Genomic DNA, 16,042 nt, shown 5'->3' on the forward strand with positions numbered 1-16,042 from the left:
AGAGTCTAGAGGCTGGGGATACTGATAAATATCCAACAATGCACAGGGCAGCTCCCCACAACAAGGAATTATCTGTCCCCAAGTGTTGATAGTACGGAGGTTAAGAAACTCTGTTGTCCTTCATGACCATGTGACTATGAGCTAGCTGTACATGGCCTCAGAACACCTCAATGTGGGCTGACGGGAGTACTGAGGTACCAATGCCTTAGCTGATCCTTAGCTTGCTGGTTTCCCCCAATAAAGCCTATTCCTTAGCCTGTGCTGTGTGACCTTGTGGAATTTATCCCATGTCCTGCTAAATCAGCTTAAGAAAATTCTCTTATTTCTAGTTAGCTAAGAATTTTTCTCATGAAAGATGTTAAATTTTATCAAATTCCTTTCCTGTATCAATTAAGATAAATATATGAATTTTTCTCCTTAGTGTGTTATTTTGTGAATTATATTAATCAGATTTCTATGTTCACAATTTTTTATTAATGTGCTTCAATAAGTGGAAAGCCTCGAACCAAAGTGGCCTAACTAAAAACAGACAAGGAGTGGAAGCAAAGATATATTTTTCCTGAACATGGAATATATATTCCCCAAAATCATTAGGTTACAGAATTGCACCCACTAAAGATAGTAGAACTTATGGGAAAAATAGGGTTGAAGTAGTAGATTCAAAACTTGTGCATTCTCATAAGTAATAAGTCAAACAAACAAAACCCACATCCAGTGAAAATATTATGGTTTTAAATATTTTTGGTTCTAAATAAATAAATTTCATAGTAAATATAGCACTTTGACAAAAGATAGACAGTTTGCTTGGTGGGAGTAGGTATGGTAAAATACATGGTTTTTAAGGTATGGACAAAAGGTGAAATGAAAGACATTGTCATTCGTAGAAGTCAACATTGTTATGCCAGAGTCATTGGCCTCTTTTACTTCTATGCTAGTTTAAAAGAGAAATCCGCTTTTGTTGCTTTGCCAGTTCCTTCCTTTGATAAGGAAGCTGTATAACTCTAAATGAAACTGTGTAACTGCAATGTTCTGTCCTGATGCTCTTGACATTCAAATCTTGACCTTTAATCCACTGTTTACTACTCTTAATTGAAGCTGACAATAACTGATATATTAAGGTCACTGGCATTCTCATCTCTGATGCTGGGAACGTCTGGCTCATTGTTCTAGTGATAGCACATGTGCTCATTTCCTTCAAAAGATTGTATTATTTCAAGCTTCTCCTCAATATTTACCGTATTACTTTAAAAAATCGTTATCTTGAATTCCTGGTTCCAGGAATTCTATCAAGGAGAGAACACAACTCAGGAGAACAGCACAGTACGCACTTGTGCACAGCAATTCTTAAATGTAAACTGAGATAAGAGGGAGGAGATGAAGTGTGTGTGTGTTGTATATCGCTCCAGAGAAGTCGTGTTCATTTGTTGGCATTCAATTGGTATTACACGGCAGCACAGGACAGTCACCTTATGACAGACTGTGTATGTTAACACAATTTTATATTCTGGTGATTTTATTCCTAATTTATCCATCATATATGAACACATTCTGCTCATTACAGCAAATCAACAGTTGAGACTCTGTGTTATCTTTATGTCAATGGCAGGCTAAGTCACAGTAATATTTGTTCTGACATAATGTGCCTGGCTGAACAACAAAAACTGAATCAATGCCCGCATTAGAAATTGTGGGACACTGAAAAATTTCATTCCTAACACTCAGGAAACCTGATCCTCCAGGCCCCTCCTGCACCTTCCACTGAGCTTGACAAAAGTGCAAATATTTCCTTAAAGGAAAATAAACCAGAAAGCAGTTATGACTACTCTTTAGCTATTTATTTTCTACTTTTTAATAATATGAAATTCAAGTTTAAGTATTATCAAAATAATATAAATACATAGTATAAAATGTAAAGCGTAAAACCAGAGAAATCTCCCGTATCATTTCCATTTGCCCTGATTCCTGATACTCAGAGGTAACCACTTTCAGCTCTTCTAGCTCTTCCTTTTTTTTTTTTTTTTTTTTTTTGAGACAGAGTCTCACTCTGTTGTCTCAGGTAGAGTGCAGTGACCTTATCATAGCTCACTGCAACCTTAAACTCCTGGGCTCAAGAGATCCTTCTATCTCAGCCTCCAGAGTATCTGGGACTACAAATGTGCAATGGGCTGATTTTTCTATTTTTTGTAGAGACACAGTCTTGCTCTTGCTCAGGGTGGTCTCAAACTCCTGACCTCAAGTGATCCTCCCCATTCAGCCTCCCAAAGTGCTAGGATTACAGGCATGAGCCACCATGCCTGGCCAGGATTTCCTTCTTTTTATGGCTGAATAATAGTCCATGGTGTGTATCTATTACATTTTCTTTATCTATTCATCTATCAATGAACTTCTGCATGTGGCTATCCAGTTTTCCCTATTTATTAAATAGGGCATCTTTTCACTAGTGTATGTTTTTGTCTGCTTTGTCAAATCCCAGTGGCCATAGCTATATGGTTTTATTTCTGGGTTCTCTATTCTGATCCATTGGCTTATGTGTCTAGCTTTATACAGTACCTGTTTTGGTTACTATAGCCCTGTAGTATCATTTGAAGTCAGGCAATGTGATGCTTGCAGATTTGTTCATTTTGGTTAGCGTTGCTTGGGCTATTTGGGGTCTTTTTGAGTTCCATATGAAGTTTAGGATTTTTTTTTCTAGGCCCATGAGAAATGACATTGGAATTTTGATGGGAATTGCATTGGATAGGTAAATCACTTTAGGCAATATGGACATTTTAACAATGTTGATTTTTCCAATTCATGAGCATGGGATGATTTTCCATTTGTTCATGTTACCTATGATTTCTTTCATCAGTGATCTGTAGTTCTCCTTCTAGAGACCTTTCAAATCCTTGGTTAAGTATATTCCTAGGTATTTTATTTTCATGCAGCTATTGTAAATGGCATTAAGTTCTTGATTTGACTCTCATATTGACTGTTATTAATGTATAGAAATGCTACTGATTTGCATACATTGATTTTGTAACCTGAGACTTTACTCAATTTATTTATTAATTCTAGGAGTCTTTTGGTGGAGTCTTTAGGGTTTTATAATATAAGACCATATCATTGGCAAACAGGGATACTTTGACCTCCTCTTCCCAATTTGGATACCCTTTATTTCTTTCTTTTGCCTGATTACTCTGCCTAGGACTTCCAGTACTATGTTGAATAGAAGTAGTGAGCTTCCTTTTCTTGTTCTGGTTCTTAGGGTAATGTTTTCAACTTTTTCACATGCAGTATTATGTTGGCTGTGGGTTTGTCATATGTGGCTTTTATTATTTTTAGGCATATTCCTTCTATGCCTACTTCGTAGAGGGTTTTGATCATGAAGGTTGCTGGATTTTATTGAATGCTTTTTCTGCATCTCTTGAAATGATCATATGATCTTTATTTTTCATTCTGAGAGATTAGAGGTTCTAGCAGGGGAGCACAGCTACTCGTATACCCTTGACCAAAGAATGGTCCTCCTCTTATCGGGAAAGGTCACCCTCTTCGACTGAGCATGCAGCTTTGGGAGGGACACATATAGAGTGGTGAGGGAAGAAGGGAACACCCACCTAGCCAGCCAGATTGGCCCAAATCAACCCTGGCACTCAATGGGGTGACAGATGTCACAGCCAGATCTCCCTCACGTCCTGTTTTTCATTGTTTATATAGTGAATCACATTTATTGATTTGCATATATGTAACCATCCTTGTATCCCTGGGATGAATCCCACTTGATCATGGTGGATGATTATTTTGATGTGCTGTTGAATTTGTTCTCCTCGTATTTTATTGAGGATTTTTGCATCTATGTTCATAGGGGATATTGGTCTGTAGTTTTCTGTTTTTGTTGTGTTCTTTCCTGGCTTTGGTTTCAGGGTGATGCTGGCTTCATAGAATGAGTTAGGAAGGATTCCCTCCTTCTCAATGTTATGGAACAGTTTCAGTATAATGGGTGCCAGTTCTTTGTAGATCTGATAGAATTTGCCTGTGAATCCATTTGTTCTGGGGCTTTTTGTTGTTCTTATTGTTGGGAGAGTTTTTATTACTGTTTCAATCTCATTACGTGTTATTGGTCTATTCAGGATTTCTATTTCTTTCAAATTCAAAATTGAGAGGTTCTGTGTTTCTAAAAATGTATTCATTTTCTCTAGATTTTCTAGTTTGTGTGCACAGAGGTTTTCATAGTAGTCATGGATGATATTTTGTATTTCTATGGTATCAGTTGTAATGTCTCCTTTTTCATTTTTGATTGAGTTTATTTGAGTTCTTTCTCTTCTATTTCTTGTTAATATAGTTAGAGATATATTTATTCTGTTTGTTTTTTCAAATAACCCAATTTTTCTTTGTTGATACTTTGTATTTCTTTCTTTTTCTTTCTTTGGTTTCTATTTCATTTAGTTCTGCTCTGAGCTTTGTTATTTATTTTTTCTGCTAGCTTGGGGTTTGGTTTGTTCTTCTTCTAGTTCCTTGAGGTGTGACAGTAGGTAGTTAATTTGTGATCTTTCTGGCTTTTTGATGTGAGCATTTAAGGCTATGAACTTCCCTCTTAATACTGCTTTTGTTATATCCCATAGATTTGGTTGTTTGTATCACATTTGTTGTTCAGTTCAAAAAATCTTTTTATTTCCATCTTAATTTTGTCATTGACCCAATGATTGCTCAGCAGTAGGTTGTTTAATTTCCATGACTTTCTGTAGATTTGAGAGTTCCTGTGAGATTGATTTCTAGGTTTATCCCATGGTGATCTGCGAAGATACATGGGATGGTTTTGGTTTTTCTGAATTTGCTGAGACTTGTTTTATGGGCTAACATATGATCTATCTTGAAAAATGTCCCTTGTGCTGATGAGAATAGTGTGTATTCTGCAGTTTTGGGTAGAATGTTCTGTAGATGTCTGTTAGGGCCATTTTAGAGTACTGTTTAAGTCTAGAGTTCCTTTATTGATTTTCTGCCTCAGTGATCTGTCCAGTTCTATTAGTGGAGTGTTGAAGTCCCCAGAAGTAATGCTACTGCTGTTTATTTCTTTGCTTAGATCTAATAGAATTTGTTTTATGAATCTGGAGCTCCTGTGTTAGGTGCATATATATTTAGGATTGTTATGTCTTCTTGCTGAATTGCTCCCTTTATCATTATATAATGACCATCTTTGTCATTTTAAAAATCGTTGTTGATTTAAAGTCTATTTTATCTGATAGAAGAAAAGCTACTCCTGATCACTTTTGGTTTCCATTCTCATGGAATGTTTTTTTCTATCACTTTACCTTGAGTCTATGAGAATCCTTGTGAGTTAGATGGGGTTCTTGGAGACAATATATACTTGGGGTGTGTTTTTCATCCATTCAGCCAGTCTATTTCTTTGAAATATGGCATTAAGACCATTTATGCTCAATGTTAGTATGGACATGTGAGACACAGTTCTGTTCATCACGTTGAATGATACCTAGTCGCTAGTTGCTTTGTGTTCTCCCTTGGGTTACTGTTTTATGAGTTGTGAGCTTTAACTTTTGGGTGTTTTTACACTGGTGGGTATTGATTGTTCTGTTCCATGTATAGAGCACTTTAAACATTTCCTGTAGGGCAGGTCTAGTGGTGACAAATTCCCTTGGTGCTTGCTTTTCTGTGAAAGACTTTATTTTTCCTCCATTTATGAAACTTAGTTTTGCAGAACACAAAATTATTGGCTGGCAGTTATTCTGTTAAGAAGACTAAAAATGGAACCCCAATCTCTTCTTGCTTGATAAATTTCTGCTGAGAGATCTGCTGTTAATCTGATGCATTTTACTTTGTAAGTAACTTGTTGCTTTCCTCTCACATCTTGTACAGTTTTCCCCTTCACTCTGACTTTGGTCAGGTTGATGACTGTGTGTCTTGGTGATGTCCTATTTGCTATGAATCTTCCAGATGTTTGATGACCATTTTGGACCTGGATATGTAAACCTTTAGTGATACCAGGGAAGTTTTCCTCTATTACTCTCTCAAATAGGGTTTCCACACTTATTACTTTTTCTTCTTCTCCATCAGGGGTACCTATAATTTTTATATTAGCTTGCTTTGCACAATATCATATTTCTCATAGTGATTGTTCATTCTTCTTTGTTCTTGTCTCTGCATTTTTTACAGACAGATTTACTTTAAAATCCTTGTCTTCAAACTCTGAAATTCTTTATTCTGCTTGATCTAGCTTATTTTTAAGGTTTTCTGCTGTATTTTGAAATTCCCTAAATGATTCTTCCATTTGTTTAAGTTCTGTTATCCCTTTTCTGATGTTATCTCTCTCTTTAGTGAATTTTTCATTCATGTCCTAGATTACTTTTTTGGTTTCTTTGAGATGATGTTTCTACTATCTCATCAATTCCATTCATCTTACTTTCCATCCATAATCTGAATTCCATGTCTGTCATTTCAACAATTTCCTATTGGTTAGAATTCATTACCGGAAAACTATTATGATCCTTTGTGGGTGTTGAGACAGCCTGTTTTTTCATGTTGCCAGAGTTTTTATGCTGGTTCCTTCTCATTTGGGGCCACTTCTCTCAGCTCGAGACAGATAGCAGATATGATACACCTGTTCTCCTCTACTGGGGCCTCTGTTGCCCAGTGAAGCTAGGGATGGATCCCTGGATGGCATGCGTGGGTCCTACTCTGGAAGCTTGGCCAGGCAGGAGAGGGGCGGATGCACTGTGAGCCTTTAACACTGCTGCTCTGGTGCATCTCCCTTGTTCCCCTGTGGTTGTCACCAGGTCACTGTGGCAGGGCCAGCCCCTAGTGCAAGGTGTGCAAGTGACATGGGGCTGGCTAGCAAGACAGGGTATGCACGCAGGATGGAGAAGGTCCACTGGGTGTGGTGTGCATGTGTGCAGACCTATGGCCAGTGCCGGGCATGTGGGAGAGGCAAGGCACACACAGGGTGGAGTGCACAGGCAGGGCGTAGCAGACATGCAGGGCATAGTGATCTCAAGGGATAGAGCAGGCTCATGGGGTAGAGTGGGCTTGTGGTGTGGAGTGGACCTCTGGTGTGGAGTGGGCCTGTGGGATGGAGCAGGAATTTGGTGTAGAACAGTCCCACAGGTCACAGCTATTGCTCACGGTGGAGCACAACCCCAGGACAGAGAGGCCTGTGGGTCGGGGCACCTGTGTGGGATAAAGCAGGACTGTGGGGTGAGGTGTTCATGTGTGCAGGCTGAGGCAGCTGTGGGGTAGGGTGTGTGGGTGGGGCAGGGTGCACTCAGGGTACAGCATCCAGATACCTGCATGGGAGGGTATGGATCCATGGTGTACAGTCTGTCCAGATCTGAAGGCAGTGGCTATGCTGGCTGTCACTCCACTCAGGGCCTCCCATATGGTGGCAGTGGTGACAGTTCAGCTGCCCTAGCAGTGAGTGATGAGGGCTATGGGTGTGTACTATGCCCAGGTCCCACAGGAACTGTGGTTGAGTGGAATTGCCCAGCCACAGCAGTGGGTGCTGGGCCCGTGGTCTCCTGCTCTGCCCAGGTACTTTGGTGGCAGTGGAGGTGTACATCACCTGCCCATGGGGTGTGTATGAATGCTGGGATTCCCTGCTCCCTCCCCGCCCTGCAGGGGGAAGGAGGAGGCACCAATCACAGATCTGATCCCTGGGCAGAAGTAGCATTCCAGGGTTGGGATGTTACAATGGTGCCAGCGGCAGTGCCCAAGGCTCACAAGCCACCCATCCCTTCTCTCTGGAGCAATGTGGCTGCACAGCCTCCAGGCAGGTCTCTGTATCAGTCCAGAGGCCTGCTGTGGTGGAGGGGCCTTCTTGCCATTCCAGTTGCAATATCTCAGGGAAAGTGGGGAGCACAGGATTCTCCCTCTGTCCGTTTCCAATGTATGAGTGCCTTCCCCATTTACCTCCAGTTCAGTAGAGCAGGCCATCCCACTTCTATCTTCATCACTCCATTCCTGCCTCCTCTCTTTGGATTCCCAGTGCTCTGTCTCAGATGATTGATCCAAAGATGGATATCTATTTACCACTTTCAATCCTCTCTGTTACAGCGGCATTATGCAGGCTATTACTAGTCTGCCATCTTGGCTCCTTCCCCTCATCTTTTTCATTTTGCTCATAAATTCCCTTTAGCATTTTTTTTGTAATACTGGCCAACTTTTGTTTGTCTAGAAAAATCTTTATTTCTCCATTTCTGAATGATAGATTTGCTGGGTACAGTATTCTTGGCTTGCAGTTTTTTCCTTCAGCACTTTAAATATGTCATCTCACTCTCCTGGTCTATAAGGTTTCTGTTGATTTGCTTTTCTCATGCTGCTTTCAGAACCCTCTCTCCATCTTTGATTTTTGAAAGTTTGATTATAATATGTCTTGGTATAGTCTTGCTTGGATAGAATCTTACTAGAAACCTTTGACCTTGCTGTCTCTGGACATTTTTTTTTATAGGTTCAGACATTTATTAAATAAGTTAACAAAGACTATATTTTCATACTGTTAGGTAAGAAACTAATAGATTTTGAAAAACTTTTAATAATAGTCAAAACAATATTTTTCTGGTTAAATTCATTCTTTTTAGCTAATATTTAATTAACCAAAATGGAATCTAAGGTCATTAATAATGTTCTATGATTTATTTCCACAACCATTTCAGCTAAAAGATGTCACTTGGCAATGGCCTAAGCAGAGACCTCCAGGTGTGGGCACAAGTCCTCTGCCAGTTCGTTGTGACCTTGTTCTGCATCTTATAGCCACAGTGGAGTCCCACAGCCACCCTAAGGGAAGAGGAGCTCCCAGGCTGTCTCTAGGCAGTTGGGTGGGCAAGGCAGCTCCTTGCCCTTCCCAAGGAGTTCAACATAATTCAAGTCGATTCTTCCCAGGGGTAAACTGCCTTCTGGACCTTATCTTACAAGAGAGAAGTGCTCCTTAAAGGGGAAATATGGCACAAAAGGAAGAACATTGGCCTAGGATGCAGGTCTAACCCCAACTGGGTCAGTAACTCCCCAGGTAGCCTTGGGCAAGTTTCCTTACCTATTATGCTATATACTCTTGACTTTCTTGCTACTTTACATATACAGTACACATTATATACTTCTTGCCTTCTAGCTCTGATCCAACCTGGGTGAGGTTTTTCTGTTGTTGTTTTTTTTTTTCTGTTTTGTTTTTTTTTTTTTTTTGCTAAGCAGCAAAAAAAAAATTAAAAAAAAAATTTATTAAGGCTTATATTCTCCTAGGGGAAAGTAACCCAATGTCATTCATGACTCCATACAGGCAGTGACAGTTCAGAGGACGTGATACATTCCAAATACAAGTCTAAATGATACAGCTTAAACTTTAACTCAGAGGGTCTTTCGGAGTAAGAACTTTTCAGAGGGCATCTGCCCTCTAGGACAGTAGAGATCTTCTACAACGGACACGTGCTGATTTGGAGCACTGGAACATCAGGCATGAGTGACATTTTCATGCTTAAACTTAAACTCCAGGTGGTGGTGAGTTCTTCAATGGTCCCTCATTTCCCCAAAACATCACAGAAAATTCATTTTGTAAAAGGTTTTGTTTTTCATTTTTACCTTGCACTTGAAGCCGGCGGCGGGCGGCAGGAGCTCCCGCAGCAGGACCTTGGCCACCTCGCGGCTGGCTTCCTCGCTCACGAAATGAAGGTTAAGCACCTCGTGCGTCTCGAACTTGGCGAGGCGCAGCAGCGAGCGCAGCGCGACGCGGGCCTTGGCCTGCAGCGCAGCATTGTGCTCTGCCTTGGTGAACATCATCAGCAGGTGGTAGTCCACCGGCCCGGACCCCCGCCCTCCAGGCTCTTGGCCTTGGCGTCCGGGGCCGGCGCCACGGAGCCCCGCGCCACCTCTGGCGCGGGCGGCGAGGACGCGGCGGGGGCCTCCTTCAGCCTCTTGGTGGCGCTGGAGAAGGTCTCCCGGCCCGAGCCTAGGTAGTAGAAGGCACAGACCGCAAGCGCGCAGTAGTGGGAGCGCACAGCGCCCAGGCGCGCCATGGCCCGAGCGCATGGGGGCCCGCCTCGGAGCAGGCCCATGCGGTCCCGGCCGCCAGGAAGCGCCAGCGGCGACCAGTACCCCGGCAGCCACTTAGTAGCCCCAGCAGCAGGCGGTGGCCATGTGTCTCTGGATATTTATGTCTTTCCTAGATCTGGAAAACTTTATACTATTAATTCTTTAAATAAGCTTTCTACCCCTTTATGTGTTTCTTATCCTTTTTAAACTCCTGTAACTCAAATATTTGCTCTATTGATGCTGTCCCAGAAATCCCATAATCTTTCTTCACTCCTTTTCATTCTTTTTTGTCATCTGATTGTATATTTTAAAATAACTTTTCTTTGAGTTCACAGATTCTTTCTTCTGCTTAATCAATTCTGCTATTGATGCTCCTTATTGCATTTTTCATTTCATTCACTGTATTTTCAGCTCCAGAATTTGTTTGATTTTTTAAATGATTTCAATCTCTCCATTAAATTTCTTTTTGTCATTTATCCTTTTTCTGATTTTATGAGTTGTTACTCTATTTTTTTGAAGTTCATTGAGTTTTGTGAGAACAATTAGTTTGAATTCTTTGTCAGGCAGTTTGTATGTCTCTATTTCTTTGGGCTCAGCCAATGGGAGACTACTGTGTTCTTTTGGTGGTGTTATGTCTCCTTAGGTTTTCATATTTCTTGTTGCTTTATGTTGATGTCTGTGCATTTGAACAAGTAGAGATTTACTCTAGTCTTTGCCAATTGATTTTGTCTGGGAGAGCCCTTTACCAGTCAGTCTGTTCAGAGATTCTAGGCAGGCCATTGGACACGGCCTATTGGTTGACTTGCTGCTGGAATCCTTGGGCAGGCTGTCCTGGTACCTGGGTTAGCAGATGGGTGGGCATGTTGCCTGGATCTGTGGGGGCTGACCTGGCACTGGGGTGGGCCTTGTGCCTGAGTATTCAGGAGCTGGCAAGTCACTGGGATGAGCTTGGCACTTGGGTCCACTGGGGCAAGCCTGGAGCCTTAGTCCAAGTGGGTGAGCCAAGGTCCTGTGTCCATGTTGTCTAACATTGAGCCTGGGTCTTTAAGGTTGGTCCAGGACCCTCAATCGTGGCATGGTGTGGCATAAAGGCTGGCCTGGCATTGAGGTCTACTTGGATGGACCTAGATCCCAAGTCTGCTGGAATAAGCCTGGACCCTGGGTTTTCTGGACCCTGAGGCCACAGGGTCTGGCCGGGAGCCTGAGCCTGGCTTGGTACTGGGGCAACTGTAGAGCCTAGGTCTATATGGGCTGGTCTGAATCTTGACATTGTGGCTGCTGGCCAGATGCTTACAGCCATGTGTCCTGAACTGGAGCCTGGGGCTATGGGGACCTGCCTGGACTCTAGGTCCAATGAAGCCAACATGGGGGCTAGATGTGTGGGTGCTGGCATGGAGGCAAGGTTTTCAAGGGATAACCTGGGTCCTAGGTTTTCAAGGGCTAGTGTGGGACTGGCCAAATGTTAGACAGCTAGAGGCAGTACTTATGCCTCAGAGACTGCTGAAATTATTTAAACTAGTCAATCCTAAGATACTTAATTAGTCTCACCATTCCTTCCTGCAAGTAAACTATAGTAAAATCTCTTGCCCACATTTTCCCCTCACTTTCTCTGCCTTTTGACTGACAAAGGTGCTTCCTGTGTGGCCCCTATGGCATGGTATAGCCCCTCCTCTTGGGATCTGTGAGTATAACACACTCTCTTTTCAATGACAGTCATCTCCTGATGTGTTGGCTTTGCCATATCTAAATAATATCAAAACCTAAAATTTAAGACAGGGGCTTGGAAGATAAAGGACTAGAAAATTGGGAGCAAGGATATCTGGAGTAGAGGAAGAGGACAGACATGTGAGTGGACGCTTAGTGTGAAGATTTCTGTATTACATATTAATACCTACCAGGAAGGATCGACAGGGGATGAGATACTGGATAACAAAGAATGTAAAAGAACTCAACAAATTGACATTAACCACTAACTAGAGAAGTAACTCTGGGAGGCACAAGGCAGAGGAAGTGGTAGGCATGGAAATGCATCACTCGTATCTCCTGCTGTTTCAAGGTGAGTAATTGACAGGTGCCCCAGATACTGTCCTCTAAATATGCTACTGTGTTCGTGCAGAGGCCAGGCTTCCCACAGGTTGCTCCCAGCCAATGACTGAGTGCTGTCCAGATAGTAAGGCAGACCCATTCTCAAACACAGGACTCCTCCAATAGGGGACTTTGGTTCCAGTGCTCTCTTTCAGCCTGGCTGATACTTTCTCCATCTTGTACTGCATTCTGAGCCCCTTCCTCTATAGCTCTTCTCTCCCCTCTACCCAACCATGCAGCATCATGCCTGGTGGTTCTCCAGACCATTTGGCTGCCTCACATTTCCCCATACAGGCATTTTCCCTAATACACACTTGATTATCATCTGATCCTCTCTGTGCATCTGCTTTTCAGAGGTTTCAAACTCACTGACTCACCCATGGTTTTGGTTTGAATAGTTCAGGAAATGAAGTGAAAGGAAGGAGGAGAAGAGGAAGAAGATAGGGAAAAGAACATACCTTTTCCCCCTTCATAGATATTACAAACTAATGAAGACAATAATTAGATTCCATTAGAAACATTAAAAAGAGTAAGGTACTCTTTTTATTGAAATTAAAATATTCGGCCAGGCGCAGTGGCTCACGCCTGTAATCTTAGCACTCTGGGAGGCCGAGGTAGGAGGATCACTCAAGGTCAGGAGTTCGAGACCAGCCTGAGCAAGAGTGACACCCCCTCTCTAATAAAAATAGAAAGAAATTAATTGGCCAACTAAAAATATATAGAAAAAATTAGCCAAGCATGGTGGTGCATGCCTGTAGTCCCAACTACTCGGGAGGCTGAGGCAGGAGGATTGCTTGAGTCCAGGAGTTGGAGGTTGCTGTGAGCTAGGCTGACGCCACGGCACTCTAGCCGGGGCGACAGAATGAGACTCTGTCTCAAAAAAAATAATATTCATCATATATCTAAAATTTTATCATTTGCAGCTATGCAATTGTGATAAAAATGTTAGATTTCAGCTTAAAACATGCTAAGGAATATCTTTTCACAACTTGTTTATGATATTAGTCACTAACAAATAAAATTATAGAAGACCATTTTCCCAGAACTCTGCTACCTTTATGGTCCTTAAGGAAGACTGGGGCAGAGAGTTAGAAAGTGAGGAAATTTGTGGCTAATCACACTTCAATATTAGGTGGACTAGGGGCTCAACTGCAAAGATAAGAGTCATGGTAGCTAGGCTGAACCACCGAGAAGATTTCCTTTCATGGTCTCAATTTTAGGTCCTTAAAGATATCTAGAACTAAGGTATGTTCTGCCTCACATCCAGCCCAAATCCTGTCCTAGATCATAATTCTGCAACAAGCAGAAAGGCCCACCAGCAGCAGTGCCAGAGAAATTACAGCAAAAACAGCTTGTTTTTCCATCTCAGGATAATGTGTTTGGCCCTCATTGGATCCAAACAGAACATTTGACTCTAAAATGCCCTTGCATCTGACCAACAGAGAATCTGAAAGTCAGAGGATATTGAAAGAGAGAAATACACCAGGATTTTATCAATATGTAGGAATTGACAAAAACTAAATGTGAAAGGTGACCCCAACCTTTTTTTTTTTTCAGTTTGTAAGGGAAAAGCCATAAAGGGGGTAAAGAGAGAGATATCAATCCAGCAGACTTAGAGATTTTCGTGGAGTTTCAAATAGATGATGCTTTATTTCTTTGTTTTGTTGTTATATTAGTAAGCATTTAACTCTTGCCAAAAGCAAGCCTTGGAAGAATTGGAGACCAGTTATCTATGTCTGAGCCTGCAGCATCTCCTCAGGCCTGGTTAGAAAGAGGTTTCCACCTTGGGAGAGAAGAGCAAAGCAGAGATATAGGAACATGCAAACTGTGCAACAGACATAGTTTTGTGTTCTTAAGCCTTGCCCATATCCTGCTAGGTATTCTCCTCCCAAGAGCACTGAGATGTGCTGCCAAGGAATCAGACACTGGGGACAAGGGATTATAGGCACACCATCCTAGGAATTAAAATCTTATAACCCCTTACCTTACAATATGAATGTAAATAGGAAAGTGCTTCATTATTATAAACTTAAAAAGCGCGGGGGGTGGGGAGACTGAAAATAATCATAATAAAAATTCAGTAACAGTTGGAGCTTAGAGATAATCTTGTCCTAATGTCCCCATTATACAGAGGAGAAGTGTGATGCCTGAAATATGAAATAAATGGTGCCACTTTCTAAGAAACAGGGCCTGTTGGACCTTTCTCTTTACTGTCCTGCAGGCAAATCTCTGGCTCCACCCAATTTAAAAGCTCTGATTGCAATGATTTCCAGGGGCCCCGGGCAGTTCTCAACTCGCCCTGAGGCAAATGGTTCTGCAGGAAGGTTTCAGGGCCCTGGCCGGAACGGCAGACCTGGGGCTGCTCACCTCAGTCCAGAGACCACCACGGGTCCATACACTGATGTCGGCAGTTGTAGTAGCAGCACTTCTTGCTCTCCTGGCAACTTCTGTCACGCCGGCACTTAGGAAACATGGCGAAAGGGCAGGAAAGAGTAAACTCCGGGCAGTATCCTGGTTTAGGTACAGCTGGAGAAAAATGCCACAGGGTGTTAGTCGGGGGCGCCTATGCGACACTTCCAGGCATCAGGGACAGCTCATGCCAGGGACCCCTCAGAGGAAACGTTCCCCAACCTCAGCCACACCCAGGATCCCCGCGTCCTGCCCGTACCTTTTCCGACTCCAGGCTGGGCCATGTGGAGGCAAAGGAGGACGGTCACAGCGAGCAGGGAGAGGCTGCTCAGCTTCATAATGCAGGAAAAGTGTGTGGGTGCACGTGGAGGCGGGACCTGTTTCTATCAGCCCTGGGTCCCGCCAGCAGGGGCAGCCGTAGTTCCCCGGGCGCGAAGTCGGAAGTGCCTCAACTTGACCAGGAAGTACTAGCTGTTTCCTTCCGCCTCCCAGGAAGGGGAAATGTGAAATCTCCTCCGGGATGTCACTTTTTAGAGCCCAGCAGACTGTGCTGTTTTCAGGGTGCTGTAGGGCTGGCCTGGCCCTTCGTCGCTCTTTCTTTATACAGCGGTTTTGAGGCGATAGGAGGGAGTTGTCTTTCCCGGTCTGACCAAGTCCACTCTTCCCGCTGTGAACCCAGGACAATTGAAACTCACCTCTCCCAAGTGTTCAGATAGGAGTATGTTTGAGGTGTTTACTTTCCACACGTTCACGTTCGAGTCACACACTCAGCCACAAAGAAAAAGCAAAATAATGTGGTATTAGCAAGATAATTTCTAGATTCCTAGAAGATATCAATTCAATGTGCACTATAGGCACCTAAATCTCAATTGCATAATTAAAGTTTTCTCCTTTAACTCCTGTCTTTATGTCTCCATGACTATGCAGAAATTTCATATTTTGATAAAGTCAAAAGTCTAATGAAGAAATCTTCAAAAAAAAAAAAAAAAGGTCTAATGAGATCATTTTGGAATGTGAACCCCACCCAGCTTTCTCTGCACTCCTGTAAAAGCATATGTTGTTCCTACTTGCTTGCTGACTTAGAAAATACCTGTGTAAACAATGATAAGTAATAGGCTTATACATGCACATGGGAGAATTGGAGCCTTATGTGGGAGGCAGAGAGATGCTGAGGAGAAGCTCTCTGGATTCGGTGTGCTACACCTACTAGGAGTGCTGCCACTCCTCTTCTTCCTAGTGCAATCGTGTGGCTACCTTCTGGCTTTGTGCCTTTTTGCTATGCATTTCTGATGCTGTCTTCTAGTTCTGGCTGGGCCAGTCCTCACTGAGCTCCAGTCTAACCATAGAAAAAAAATCCTTTCTAATTGTTGTAAAATGCCAATAAGTTAAAGTGTCTGCATTTTTATTCTTAAAGTGTTTGCAGCCTTACACATCAACATAAGACCATTCTGTTTTCAAAGCATCTTGATATTCAATGCAATTTTATTATACCAAAACATGACATGGATATTACGCAAAAGGAAAACTATGTGCTAATTTTGCTATA

At 42.4% G+C, this 16,042-nt stretch overlaps 1 long non-coding RNA gene across 1 annotated transcript; it reads right to left on the bottom strand.

The window, feature by feature from the left end:
• Positions 1-13,632: 13,632 nt before the first annotated feature.
• Positions 13,633-15,038, bottom strand: LOC105879868 (uncharacterized). Its single transcript, XR_001157915.3, has 3 exons — positions 14,756-15,038; positions 14,455-14,613; positions 13,633-13,870 (listed from the first exon to the last, which is right to left on the bottom strand). It is a non-coding gene; the product is annotated as an uncharacterized LOC105879868 (long non-coding RNA).
• Between the last annotated feature and the right edge of the window lie 1,004 nt (positions 15,039-16,042).

This window comes from Microcebus murinus, chromosome 16, assembly GCF_040939455.1.
Source record: "Microcebus murinus isolate Inina chromosome 16, M.murinus_Inina_mat1.0, whole genome shotgun sequence".
NCBI lineage: Eukaryota > Metazoa > Chordata > Mammalia > Primates > Cheirogaleidae > Microcebus > Microcebus murinus.